The following is a 16,042-nucleotide window of genomic DNA, read 5'->3' as shown; positions in this document are numbered from 1 at the left end:
TTATAACCTCGACCAAATTCCGACGATTCACGAACCGTTATATATAAATAGATATGTATTTGTATATATATATATTATAACTTGAGAATATTAATAAAGTATTAAACGTATAATACTTTACACGAACGTATTTGTTTCAATATGATTTTCGACGAAAAAAATATATATTAATATTAAATGATTGAATTATCAGAAATATTGAATTATGATTACAAGTCTCTGTTGAGAGGTCCACTATGATTTGAGAAAATCTATTCCTCTTAACGATATTCAGAATAATTTGTAAAGCTATTTATAAATAAAAACAAAAAGTGTCATTTACGAAAGTTAGACAAAAGTAAGTGGAGAATTGGTTTCCATAATATTCTATTAATCTATTTTCAAACGTACAAAGACGTTTTCAGTTTAAAAAGAACTTTATCATTAAAACGTATATAACTTTTATAAATATCTAGAATCACTTTTGACAACTCATTACTTAACCAGTATAATAAATATAACGATATTTATATTTTATTTCATTAAATATATATAACGATTTAAATTAATATTATATATATTTATACGCGTATTATACATACATAGTTTTTTATACTTTTACTATACTTTAACTTTACCTTTACTTTACTTTAACTTTAATAATTCATACTTTAATAATTCACTTTAATAATTCATACTTTAATAATTCACTTTAATAATTCATACTTTAATAATTCACTTTAATAATTCATACTTTAATAATTCACTTTAATAATTCATACTTTAATAATTCACTTTTATAATTCAAAAATCTATTATAAATAGAATTCAATAGGTTTCATTATTTCATAGAAACTTGAAAATATATTTCTCTAAACTCTCTCAATTGATATATATATATATATATATATATATATATATATATATATATATATATATATATATATATATATATATATATATATATATATATTTGCTCAGTATTATTTCAAGATATTATTAGTATACATAAAATATTACGACGGAGTGCTGTCCGAGTGATTTCAAAATAGTTTTTTTGAATGAGTCGAAGCTAAGGAAATTATGGGTTATAGCTATGGAGGTGATGGGTATGGTTCATGGGTATGCTCGTGAGGTCAATCTAGTGTTTATCATCTCCGTTGCATCTACGTACTTTCCTGCAATATTGAATCTCAATATTGATACGTTCGTGAATCCGAGGCCAACCTTGCACTTATTAAATGACGGTATATGTATTTTTACTACGAAATACAGTATTGTGAGTTTCATTTGCTCCCTTTTATATATATTTTTGGGACTGAGAATACATGCGCAGTTTTTATTAATGTTTTACGAAATAGGCACAAGTACTAAAACTAATTCTACGTGGGTTTAAACCAGAAATATACCCTTAGCTTGGTAACATTAAACTACTTGTCTATGTATGGTAGGCGCGAATCCTAAAGATAGATCTATTGGGCCTGACAAACCCCATCCTGACTATGGGATGCTTTAGTACTTCGAGGTTATTTTAAACACACCTGATCTGGTGTACTTCAGAGGGTAAAACATGAGCGTTAAGGCTTGTTACCGGGTGCCTACAACTTATAGAATACTTTTATACACTTGCGAGTGTACATATATTTATAAACGGAAATCTTGTGGTCTATTAATATATTGAAATGATTGTTATGATAAACCTGTGAACTCACCAACCTTTTGGTTGACACTTTAAAGCATGTTTATTCTCAGGTATTAAAGAAATCTTCCACTGTGCATTAGCTCATTTTAAGGATATTACTTGGAGTCATTCATGGCATATTTTGAAAGACGTTGCATTCGAGTCATTGAGTTCATCAAGATTATTATTAAGCCAATTATAGTTGGATGTATTATGAAATGGTGTGCATGCCGTCAACTTTCGTTGTAAAGAAAGTTTGTCTTTTAAAAACGAATGCAATGTTTGTAAAATGTATCATATAGAGGTCAAATACCTCGCGATGTAATCAACTATTGTGAATTGTTTATAAGGTATATGAACGGATCCTTTCAGTTGGTATCAGAGCGGTGGTCTTAGCGAACCAGGTCTGCATTAGTGTGTCTAACTGATAGTCGTTAGGATGCATTAGTGAGTCTGGACTTCGACCGTGTCTGCATTTCAAAAGTTTTGCTCATCATTCTTGTCAGAAATTACCTGCTTATCATTCTTAGTCTAGACACATCTTATTGCATTGATTGCATGAATAGTGTATAGACAAAATTCATATCTTAGCGTATCTGCTAATTCATATCTTAGCGTATCTGTTACTGTAAACTTTGCCTGACATATTCCGTAAATTCCTCCGTAATCTACGAAACCTTTTGCTCTATATAATTAGAATACCACCCGATAGCCGGAAAATCATTTCATATCGAAAAATTCTTTATTCAATCGTACGAAATGGAATTCGTCATTAGTTCAAGTCCCTCGGATTCCGAAATGGAATCCCACTCAAGTTTCGAAAGCAGTGTGACCGGAATAGATTAACCAATTAGTCATCATCTATTCTGGATGAATTAGGGATGGGTTCATAGCCTCCTTAATCATTGGAGACAAGAAGAAGGTGATCCCTTCCATCCACCACATTGCCCTCTTGGCGAAGAACCTGAAGCACTTACCGGCGAACCTATCCGAAACACCATTTTCTCTCTTATTTCTAGAGTATCTCGTCACGATTACATACTACACCAAATTCTTAGATTTTATTTATCCGCTCGTCCGAACCGACAATCACCCCGGTGTAATAGAAGAAGTCAACGAGCTTCGCGCTCGGGTAGTGGCTTTGGAGAATATGGTGCAAAGGTTACAAACACCAGCAGCAGCACCAGCAGCATAAACAGTACCACCATCAGCAACACCAACAGTACCATCACCACCACCAACAACAACATCCACATCCCACACCGCAACATCACAATATGTATCTCAAACATCAACGTCATACGCCCTGTAAATATTCAGGAATATCAACAACAACAAACGATGAAGTATTAGTTCATAAACTTCATTGAAGAGATATCTCTGCGGCAGTTATGTAATCTCCAAAATCTTAGAGATTATTTAATTCTGACCGTAAATCGGATGAGTGAACGGAGATGGTAGAGTAGAAACTTTGATCGAAAATGGTGTACGATTTACAAGCTAGAATTGTTTTACCAACAGCATCAACAGGACCGTAGCATCATCAACACAGTCAGTGCCGTCAGTATCGTCAGAATCAACAGCACCTGTAACATCACAAACTCTGTCAGTTCAAGAATCATTGTGGACATCATTACGAATCAACAACAAATATATTGTATCAATGAGTTATGAAGTATTAACTCATTTCCAATCGAAAGATTTATATGTATATTTTATATGTATAAATTTTTAAACCATAATAAATCTTCCCGTACTAAGCTATTATGTGTGAATCTTAACTACTCAGTTAATTCATATTACAAATATGCAATGATGTACGTCCTTCGTCCGCAACTTAACCATCGTTAATTACAATCTCTGTCTCAATTCAATAAAAAATCCAATTTATAATAAATCAAGTGTATTATTCGAATATATGTTTGATTTTACGCTTTCATCATCGATGTACTCGAAACTTTTCAAATAACATCATTCGTACCTTGCGAAGTTCACAAGAATTTCACGAAAACCAACAAATAACAAAGTAATGATTCATAATTTCAATATTATTGAAGAAATACTTATGCAATTTATAAAGTTTTAGGGATTACTCAATTCTAGTTCCAACCATAAAACAAATGAGTTTAATTTAATATTAACTCATTAAATCTATATTACATCTAAAGAAAATATACACATATATTTTCATAAAGACTGTAATAAACTTCTTTTGTACAAAATATTAATTGTGAAATTTTTTTTAACGGGTAGGTAATACCCGAGAGATATATAAATTCACAATTAATATATTACATTTTTCAAAACTGATTCAGCAATCATCAACTATACTCCCTACTTTCACAACAATATCCATTCTTTCATATAAATCAAAACAATCATACTCATTCAAATTCAATTACATATTCTGATTTTGAAATCGCATAATTCAATTCGAAATATAACCAGTATCATCACTCTTAGATTCCTATATCTTTCAAAGCTATACTTTGACTTCAAAACTGTGTTAGAACATCATATGTATTAACGATTACAATATGTGCTCAAACCCTTCGAAATTCCTGAAGACACTTCAACTAAGGAACAATCGAGATGATGATCCAACCACATGTTACCCACAGTTATACACCTGAAAAACTCTCAAAACCCAAGTCATAGTTCAACACGTATCCGTGTTAGACGCTTTGGCATTTACTAGCTAAAATAACTTTTCAATTCCGTTTCAAAATAGACAGTTTTGTCACAGCTCCAGCAAGTCATCTTTGACTTCTCAATCAAAACAGTCTTATTATAACCTCGATAGATACGTTGCCCTTTCGCCAACGTTACCGGGGAATCGTTTATATTCACCACATTAGCAATAAACTTACCAACAACTTCATTGATCTTTGACTTTCCAAAAAAAAAAAAAATCATTATAATTATCGAAACCCTATCATATACTCATTCGTACCTTATAACAAGAATTGCCATACCAATTATTGAGAATCAGCAATCAGTATTTTGAAACCTCGCAGCATGTCTACATCAACAATTACGTATACACACAACGTCTACCTCCAAGACTTACATTCTTTGAATGAGAAATTTCTGAAAAACACCCTAAACTGCGAACCAGTTCTCGAAATTTTGAAAAATGCTGATGAAGCAGCAAAACCTGTAAACGACCTTAACAGTAAAAAGTTGGATGATAAAGGATAGTATATTGGTAAAGCTCAGAAAAAGAGAAGCTTTGGAACTGGAAAACGGATTGAGCAAAGTATGAATGAGGCTGTGGACAAATCACAAAGGCTGAACCTGCCTTCAAAGAATCCAAATGATTCAGTACTTGCTGAAGTCATTAACGAATACCTTGCTCCTGACTCTAAACCTTTGCGGACAATATCCTTCATCATCCTCTGATATTAGACATTCTAAGATATCATCGTATCTTTCATTATAAATATCATCCATACTTCTGAAGATATTTTTATAATTATTCTTATCTGAAATCATTTACCTCTTCGCGCTATCTGTATTATATCATAAAAGAAACTATTTTAGTTTCTAAATTCTGAAACATTCGAGTTTAAAATAGGAATATTCTTGAAGAAGTGTTGGGAGCTGAAGCATGAGTTAGTATAATATAATGACACTTGATCAACGTGATTATATTACAGTAATTCATGCTGAGTTTCTAAATGAAACATGATGATTCACAGATCATAACGTCATCATGTGCTATGTTACACGACTCTTGTATTCTCTTTGATCTCTAAATATCAAGAAAATATTTCTTGATGATTCGGCCTTTTCTGAGGTATTCTGGTAATTTGACAAGTCAAGATCGTGTCATTACAATTTCCTTCCTAGAACATTAACAATGTTCATTCCGAAATTTATATCTGCGAATTCTGGACCATTACAAGCGGTGCTTAATCGCAAGAAGAAGAAACGGAAGGACAAAGCTCCGAACTAGAAATGGGAGTATAAATCATAGCAAATAGAAGAGAGCATTAACTGTGGATGACAATGATTATAGAAGAAGCAAGGACTTTGAAATATAAGGGAAGATATAAAACCCAACAACAACCCAGAAATCACAAACCGTATATATCAATGCATATAGCAATATAAAGACACGAGAGAACTAAAAAACTATAAAACCAAGAGTATAGTAGAAGTAAATAGATTCTTCCGGAGGCAGATGAAAAAGAAGTGCGACAGATATGAAAGTGAGGAGTATATCAAGAATCAGCACTGGATGAAGCATATTGGCAAATACTTTAAAATATGAGTTGAGAAGGTGTGAGTTGTAAGAAAACAAATGAGGTGGATTTATAGTGAAATATCCGACAGAGAAATCAAAATGGATTATCGCATTAATTCGAAGAGGATCATAATTTCCTTAATCGCCGAATAATCAAATCCAATATAGATTACAAAGATTTTCTTTTCGGAGATCAATCGTGATGACGTCAAAAGATACGACGAATCACTATTATCTTATTTCATTCATTTACGATAACTTCACTCATACGCTTCGAGTAATCGAATTATTTTATCCATTCTTCTTGAACATGATAAAACTCTATAATCGTTATAATAACATTCTCATTGTTAGTCATGACGACCTCTATCAAATTTCGGGGACGAAATTTCTTTAACGGGTAGGTACTGTGACGACCCGGAAATTTCCGACCAAATTTAAACTTTAATCTTTATATTATTCAGACACGATAAGCAAAGTTTGTTAAGTTAAATCTCAAGAATTTTAAACTGTGTTCATACATTCATTATAACCTCGACCAAATTCCGACGATTTACGAACCGTTATATATAAATAGATATGTATATGTATATATATATTATAACTTGAGAATATTAATAAAGTATTAAACGTATAATACTTTACACGAACGTATTTGTTTCAATATGATTTTCGACGAAAAAAAATATATTAAATGATTGAATTATCAGAAACATTGAATTATGATTACAAGTCTTTGTTGAGAGGTCCACTATGATTTGAGAAAATCTATTCCTTTTAACGATATTCAGAATAATTTGTAAAGCTATTTATAAATAAAAACAAAAAGTGTCATTTACGAAAGTTAGACAAAAGTTAGTGGAGAATTGGTTTCCATAATATTCTATTAATCTATTTTCAAACGTACAAAGACGTTTTCAGTTTAAAAAGAACTTTATTATTAAAACGTATATAACTTTTATAAATATCTAGAATCACTTTTGACAACTCATTACTTAACCAGTATAATAAATATAACGATATTTATATTTTATTTCATTAAATATATATAACGATTTAAATTAATATTATATATATTTATACGCGTATTATACATACATAGTTTTTTATACTTTTACTATACTTTAACTTTACCTTTACTTTACTTTTACTTTACTTTAACTTTAATAATTCATACTTTAATAATTCACTTTAATAATTCATACTTTAATAATTCACTTTAATAATTCATACTTTAATAATTCACTTTAATAATTCATACTTTAATAATTCACTTTAATAATTCATACTTTAATAATTCACTTTAATAATTCATACTTTAATAATTCACTTTTATAATTCAAAAATCTATTATAAATAGAATTCAATAGTTTCATTATTTCATAGAAACTTGAAAATATATTTCTCTAAACTCTCTCAATTTATATATATATATATATATATATATATATATATATATATATATATATATATATATATATATATATATATATATATATATATATATATATATATATATATATATATATTTGCTCTGTATTATTTCAAGATATTATTAGTATACATAAAATATTACGACGGAGTACTGTCCGAGTGATTTCAAAATAGTTTTTTTGAATGAGTTGAAGCTAAGAAAATTATGGGTTATAGCTATGGAGGTGATGGGTATGGTTCATGGGTATGCTCGTGAGGTCAATCTAGTGTTTATCATCTCCGTTGCGTCTACGTACTTTCCTGCAATATTGAATCTCAATATTGATACGTTCGTGAATCCGAGACCAACCTTGCACTTATTAAATGACGGTATATGTATTGAGTCAAAATAATTTCTTAACCCGTTGCGTAAAATAGCATTTGGGTTCCCCGCAATATATGCGTCAAAGTAAACACATCGTAACTTATGGGTTTCCCAATGTGATATCCCCCATCTTTCAAACGAAAGTCTCTTATAAACCAAGACATTCTTGGAACGTTCTTCGAATGTCTTACAAACTGATCTCGCCTTAAATAGTTGTGCCGAGGAATTCTGGCCGACTCTAGACAAGATTTCATCAATCATGTCTCCGGGTAGGTCTCTTAAAATATTGGGTTGTCTATCCATTTTGTGTTTTTAAACTGTAAAATAGACAAGAGTTAGATTCATAAAAAAAATACTTATTAATACAAGCAATTTTTACATATATCATAAAGCATAAGAACACTATATTACATATATTACACCACACGAATACAACTATCTTATTCCGAATCGCTCGTTTCTTCTTCTTCAGTTTTGGTTCGTTTTGCCAAGTTTCTAGGGATATATGATGTTCCCCTAATACGAGCCGTCGTTGTCAACATTGGTTTAGAAAAACCTGGTGGTTTAGAGGTTCCCGGGTCATTGTTACAACTTAAGGACTTCGGGGGTTGACGATACATATAAAGTTCATCGGGGTTGGAATTAGATTTCTCTATTTTTATGCCCTTTCCCTTATTATTTTCTTTTGCCTTTTTAAATTCAGTTGGGGTAATTTCTATAACATCATCGGAATTCTCGTTGGAATCCGATTCATCGGAGAATTGGTAATCCTCCCAATATTTTGCTTCCTTGGCGGAAACACCATTGACCATAATTAACCTTGGTCGGTTGGTTGAGGATTTTCTTTTACTTAATCATTTTATTATTTCCCCCACCGGTTCTATTTCTTCATCTGGTTCCGATTCTTCTTCCGGTTCCGATTCTTCTTCTGGTTCCGACTCTTCTTCCGGTTCCTCTTCGGGAACTTGTGAATCAGTCCACGAATCATTCCAATTTACATTTGACTCTTCATTATTATTAGGTGAGTCAATGGGACTTGTTCTAGAGGTAGACATCTATCACATAATATCAAACACGTTAAGAGATTAATATATCACATAATATTCATATGTTAAAAATATATAGTTTCCAACAAAAATGTTAAGCAATCATTTTTAAAGAAAACACGGTCGAAGTCCAGACTCACTAATGCATCCTAACAAACTCGATAAGACACACTAATGCAAATTTTCTGGTTCTCTAAGACCAACGCTCGGATACCAACTGAAATGTCCCGTTCTTATTGATTAAAAACGTTCCATATTAATTGATTTCGTTGCGAGGTTTTGACCTCTATATGAGACGTTTTTCAAAGACTGCATTCATTTTTAAAACAAACCATAATCTTTATTTCATAAATAAAGGTTTAAAAAGCTTTACGTAGATTATCAAATAATGATAATCTAAAATATCCTGTTTACACACGACCATTACATAATGGTTTACAATACAAATATGTTACATCGAAATCAGTTTCTTGAATGCAGTTTTTACACAATATCATACAAACATGGACTCCAAATCTTGTCCTTATTTTAGTATGCAACAGCGGAAGCTCTTAGTATTCACCTGAGAATAAACATGCTTTAAACGTCAACAAAAATGTTGGTGAGTTATAGGTTTAACCTATATATATCAAATCGTAACAATAGACCACAAGATTTCATATTTCAATACACATCCCATACATAGAGATAAAAATCATTCATATGGTGAACACCTGGTAACCGACAATAACAAGATGCATATATAAGAATATCCCCATCATTCCGGGACACCCTTCGGATATGATATAAATTTCGAAGTACTAAAGCATCCGGTACTTTGGATGGGGTTTGTTAGGCCCAATAGATCTATCTTTAGGATTCGCGTCAATTAGGGTGTCTGTTCCCTAATTCTTAGATTACCAGACTTAATAAAAAGGGGCATATTCGATTTCGATATTTCAACCATAGAATGTAGTTTCACGTACTTGTGTCTATTTTGTAAATCATTTATAAAACCTGCATGTATTCTCATCCCAAAAATATTAGATTTTAAAAGTGGGACTATAACTCACTTTCACAGATTTTTACTTCGTCGGGAAGTAAGACTTGGCCACTGGTTGATTCACGAACCTATAACAATATATACATATATATCAAAGTATGTTCAAAATATATTTACAACACTTTTAATATATTTTGATGTTTTAAGTTTATTAAGTCAGCTGTCCTCGTTAGTAACCTACAACTAGTTGTCCACAGTTAGATGTACAGAAATAAATCGATAAATATTATCTTGAATCAATCCACGACCCAGTGTATACGTATCTCAGTATTGATCACAACTCAAACTATATATATTTTGGAATCAACCTCAACCCTGTATAGCTAACTCCAACATTCACATATAGAGTGTCTATGGTTGTTCCGAAATATATATAGATGTGTCGACATGATAGGTCGAAACATTGTATACGTGTCTATGGTATCTCAAGATTACATAATATACAATACAAGTTGATTAAGTTATGGTTGGAATAGATTTGTTACCAATTTTCACGTAGCTAAAATGAGAAAAATTATCCAATCTTGTTTTACCCATAACTTCTTCATTTTAAATCCGTTTTGAGTGAATAAAATTGCTATGGTTTCATATTGAACTCTATTTTATGAATCTAAACAGAAAAAGTATAGGTTTATAGTCGGAAAAATAAGTTACAAGTCGTTTTTGTAAAGGTAGTCATTTCAGTCGAAAGAACGACGTGTAGATGACCATTTTAGAAAACATACTTCCACTTTGAGTTTAACCATAATTTTTGGATATAGTTTCATGTTCATAATAAAAATCATTTTCTCAGAATAACAACTTTTAAATCAAAGTTTATCATAGTTTTTAATTAACTAACCCAAAACAGCCCGCGGTGTTACTACGACGGCGTAAATCCGGTTTTACGGTGTTTTTCGTGTTTCCAGGTTTTAAATCATTAAGTTAGCATATCATATAGATATAGAACATGTGTTTAGTTGATTTTAAAAGTCAAGTTATAGGATTAACTTTTGTTTGCGAACAAGTTTAGAATTAACTAAACTATGTTCTAGTGATTACAAGTTTAAACCTTCGAATAAGATAGCTTTATATGTATGAATCGAATGATGTTATGAACAACATTACTACCTTAATTTCCTTGGATAAACCTACTGGAAAAGAGAAAAATGGATCTAGCTTCAATGGATCCTTGGATGGCTCGAAGTTCTTGAAGCAGAATCATGACACGAAAACAAGTTCAAGTAAGATCATCACTTGAAATAAGATTGTTATAGTTATAGAAATTGAACCAAAGTTTGAATATGATTATTACCTTGTATTAGAATGATAACCTACTATAAGAAACAAAGATTTCTTGAGGTTGGATGATCACCTTACAAGATTGGAAGTGAGCTAGCAAACTTGAAAGTATTCTTGATTTTATGAAACTAGAACTTTTGGAATTTATGAAGAACACTTAGAACTTGAAGATAGAACTTGAGAGAGATCAATTAGATGAAGAAAATTGAAGAATGAAAGTGTTTGTAGGTGTTTTTGGTCGTTGGTGTATGGATTAGATATAAAGGATATGTAATTTTGTTTTCATGTAAATAAGTCATGAATGATTACTCATATTTTTGTAATTTTATGAGATATTTCATGCTAGTTGCCAAATGATGGTTCCCACATGTGTTAGGTGACTCACATGGGCTGCTAAGAGCTGATCATTGGAGTGTATATACCAATAGTACATACATCTAAAAGCTGTGTATTGTACGAGTACGAATACGGGTGCATACGAGTAGAATTGTTGATGAAACTGAACGAGGATGTAATTGTAAGCATTTTTGTTAAGTAGAAGTATTTTGATAAGTGTATTGAAGTCTTTCAAAAGTGTATAAATACATATTAAAACACTACATGTATACACATTTTAACTGAGTCGTTAAGTCATCGTTAGTCGTTACATGTAAATGTTGTTTTGAAACCTTTAGGTTAACGATCTTGTTAAATGTTGTTAACCCAATGTTTATAATATCAAAAGAGATTTTAAATTATTATATTATCATGATATTATGATGTACGAATATCTCTTAATATGATATATATACATTAAATGTCGTTACAACGATAATCGTTACATATATGTCTCGTTTCAAAATCATTAAGTTAGTAGTCTTGTTTTTACATATGTAGTTCATTGTTAATATACTTAATGATATGTTTAATTATCATAATATAATGTTAACTATATATATAACCATATATATGTCATCATATAGTTTTTACAAGTTTTAACGTTCGTGAATCACGGGTCAACTTGGGTGGTCAATTGTCTATATGAAACCTATTTCAATTAATCAAGTCTTAACAAGTTTGATTGCTTAACATGTTGGAAACATTTAATCATGTAAATATCACTCTCAATTAATATATATAAACATGGAAAAGTTCGGGTCACTACACGGTAGGCGCGAATCCTAAAGATAGATCTATTGGGCCTGACAAACCCCATCCTGACTATGGGATGCTTTAGTACTTCGAGGTTATTTTAAACACACCTGATCTGGTGTACTTCAGAGGGTAAAACATGAACGTTAAGGCTTGTTACCGGGTGCCTACAACTTATAGAATACTTTTATACACTTGCGAGTGTACATATATTTATAAACGGAAATCTTGTGGTCTATTAATATATTGAAATGATTGTTATGATAAACCTGTGAACTCACCAACCTTTTGGTTGACACTTTAAAGCATGTTTATTCTCAGGTATTAAAGAAATCTTCCGCTGTGCATTAGCTCATTTTAAGGATATTACTTGGAGTCATTCATGGCATATTTTGAAAGACGTTGCATTCGAGTCATTGAGTTCATCAAGATTATTATTAAGCCAATTATAGTTGGATGTATTATGAAATGGTGTGCATGCCATCAACTTTCGTTGTAAAGAAAGTTTGTCTTTTAAAAACGAATGCAATGTTTGTAAAATGTATCATATAGAGGTCAAATACCTCACGATGTAATCAACTATTGTGAATCGTTTATAATGTATATGAACGGGTCCTTTCATGATGGGGATATTCTTATATATGCATCTTGTTAATGTCGGTTACCAGGTGTTCACCATATGAATGATTTTTATCTCTCTGTATGGGATGTGTATTAAAATATGAAATCTTGTGGTCTATTGTTACGATTTGATATATATAGGTTAAACCTATAACTCACCAACATTTTTGTTGACGTTTAAAGCATGTTTATTCTCAGGTGAATACTAAGAGCTTTCGCTGTTGCATACTAAAATAAGGACAAGATTTGGAGTCCATGTTTGTATGATATTGTGTAAAAACTGCATTCAAGAAACTGATTTCGATGTAACATATTTGTATTGTAAACCATTATGTAATGGTCGTGTGTAAACAGGATATTTTAGATTATCATTATTTGATAATCTACGTAAAGTTTTTTAAATCTTTATTTATGAAATAAAGGTTATGGTTTGTTTTAAAAATGAATGCAGTCTTTGAAAAACGTCTCATATAGAGGTCAAAACCTCGCAACGAAATCAATTAATATGGAACATTTTTAATCAATAAGAACGGGACATTTCAGTTGGTATCAGAGTGTTGGTCTTAGAGAACCAGAAAATTTGCATTAGTGTGTCTTATCGAGTTTGTTAGGATGCATTAGTGAGTCTGGACTTCGACCGTGTTTTCTTTAAAAATGATTGCTTAACATTTTTGTTGGAAACTATATATTATTAACATGTATATATTATATGATATATTAATCTCTTAACATGTTTGATATTGTGTGATAGATGTCTACCTCTAGCACAAATCCCATTGACTCACCTAATAATAACGAAGAGTCGAATATATATTGGACTGATTCACAAGTTCCCGAAGAGGAACCGGAAGAAGAATTAGAACCGGAAGAAGAATCAGAACCGGAAGAGGAGGAACCGGAGGAGGAAATAGAACCGGTGGGGGAAATAATAAAACGGTTAAGTAAAAGAAAATCCTCAACCAACCGACCAAGGTTAATTATGGTCAATGGTGTTTCCGCCAAGGAAGCAAAATATTGGGAGGATTACCAATTCTCCGATGAATCGGATTCCGACGAGAATTTCGATGATGTTATAGAAATTACCCCAACTGAATTTAAAAAGGCAAAATAAAATAATAAGGGAAAGGGAATAAAAATAGAGAAATCTAATTCCAACCCCGATGAACTTTATATGTATAGTCAACCCCCGAAGTCCTTAAGTTGTAACAATGACCCGGGAACCTCTAAACCACCAGGTTTTTCTAAACCGTTGTGGAAAACGACGGCTAGTATTAGGGGAACATCATATATCCCTAGAAACTTGGCAAAACGAACCAAAACCGAAGAAGAAGAAATGAGCGAGTCGGAATAAATTAGTTGTATTCGTGTGGTGTAATATATGTAATATAGTGTGCTTATGCTTTATGATATATGTAAAAATTGCTTGTATTAATAAGTATTTTTTTATGAATCTAACTCTTGTCTATTTTACAGTTTAAAAACACAAAATGGATAGACAACCCAATATTTTAAGAGACCTACCCGGATACATGATTGATGAAATCTTGTCTAGAGTCGGTCAGAATTCCTCGGCACAACTATTTAAGGCGAGATCAGTTTGTAAGACATTCGAAGAATGTTCCAAGAATGCCTTGGTTTATAAAAGGCTTTCGTTCGAAAGATGGGGGATATCACATTGGAAATCCATAAGTTACGATGTGTTTACTTTGACGCATATATTGCGGGGAACCCAAATGCTATTTTACGCACGGGTTAAGAAATTATTTTGACTCAATATATCCGAATATAGGACTTCATTATTTAGAAAAAACGGCTAACATGCAACATAAAGAAGCATGTTATGCTTACGGGTTAGTAATGTTCGCTTCTCACCAAAGTGAGAACAAGAACATCGGGCTACAACTATTAAACAAAACGTTCCCACAAGTGACGGAGTCGGTAATTGGGGTAAGAAATGAGGTTTTTAGATTGTTACGGGACTGTTGGACATTACGTAACCTTCATCCTTTTGACGACGTTACAACACGTTGTCATACTATCGGTCACAACGGTTACGTTCCACAAGACCAAGGATGGGAAGTAGTATTAGTAAAACCAGAATGCATGACTTGTTTCTGGACGTATGAATTACGTGTCTTTGTTGTCTTTACTGAACTCCTTATTTATTAACTAGAATTATCTTCGCAACTACTTTGTATCAAAGTTTTATGTGCTATATTTCATGCTATATGTAAAATAGCAGTATTGTAAGTTTGCAAGTTATTGTATAAAGGTTTGAATATGATATATATATTTTTTTGTGATTAGTTTTTCATATAGAATTGTAGTAGTTGAAATGGTATGTTAGCTACTAAGTATGAACTTAACGGGTAGGTACTACCCGAATTAAAGAGTATAAAACGCTAATATGAAGAAAGAGCTTTTATAAATAACTTCATATTACGCTACGAAATACTATTGACTACTCTTGATATTCTATATGATTAACTCGTTTCATTTGACTATTTTGAAGGAAATGGCACCGACTACTCGACACACCTTGAATATGAGTGAAGAGGAATTTCGTGCCTTTCTTGCTTCAAACATAGCCGCAGTACAGGCCGCGCTACATACCAACAATAACCTTGGATCTAGCAGTACAGGAAATCATGTAGGATGCACCTACAAAGAATTCACTGCCTGCAAACCTTTGGAATTTGATGGAACAGAAGGACCGATCGGATTGAAACGATGGACCGAGAAGGTCGAATCGGTGTTTGCCATAAGTAAGTGTACTGAAGAGGACAAAGTGAAGTATGCTACGCATACCTACACAGGTTCCGCGTTAACATGGTGGAATACCTATCTAGAGCAAGTGGGACAAGATGATGCTTACGCACTACTGTGGTCAGCATTCAAGCACTTGATGAACGAGAAGTACCGTCCTAGAATCGAGGTCAATAAGCTCAAGACAGAACTTAGAGGGTTACGAACCCAAGGATTTGATATTACCATGTACGAAAGAAGATTCACAGAATTCTGCCTATTGTGTCCGGGAGCGTTCGAAGATGAGGAAGAGAAGATCGACGCGTTTGTGAAAGGATTACCGGAAAGAATCCAAGAAGATATAAGCTCACACGAGCCCGCCTCCATACAACAGGCATGTAGAATGGCTCACAAACTAGTGAACCAGATTGAAGAAAGAATTAAAGAACAGACTGCTGAAGAGGCCAAT

The sequence above is a fragment of the Rutidosis leptorrhynchoides genome, chromosome 6 (assembly GCF_046630445.1).
Source record: "Rutidosis leptorrhynchoides isolate AG116_Rl617_1_P2 chromosome 6, CSIRO_AGI_Rlap_v1, whole genome shotgun sequence".
NCBI classification, from domain to species: Eukaryota; Viridiplantae; Streptophyta; class Magnoliopsida; order Asterales; family Asteraceae; genus Rutidosis; species Rutidosis leptorrhynchoides.
The sequence above is the reverse complement of the archived record's forward strand: the minus strand, read 5'-3'. Positions refer to the sequence as shown.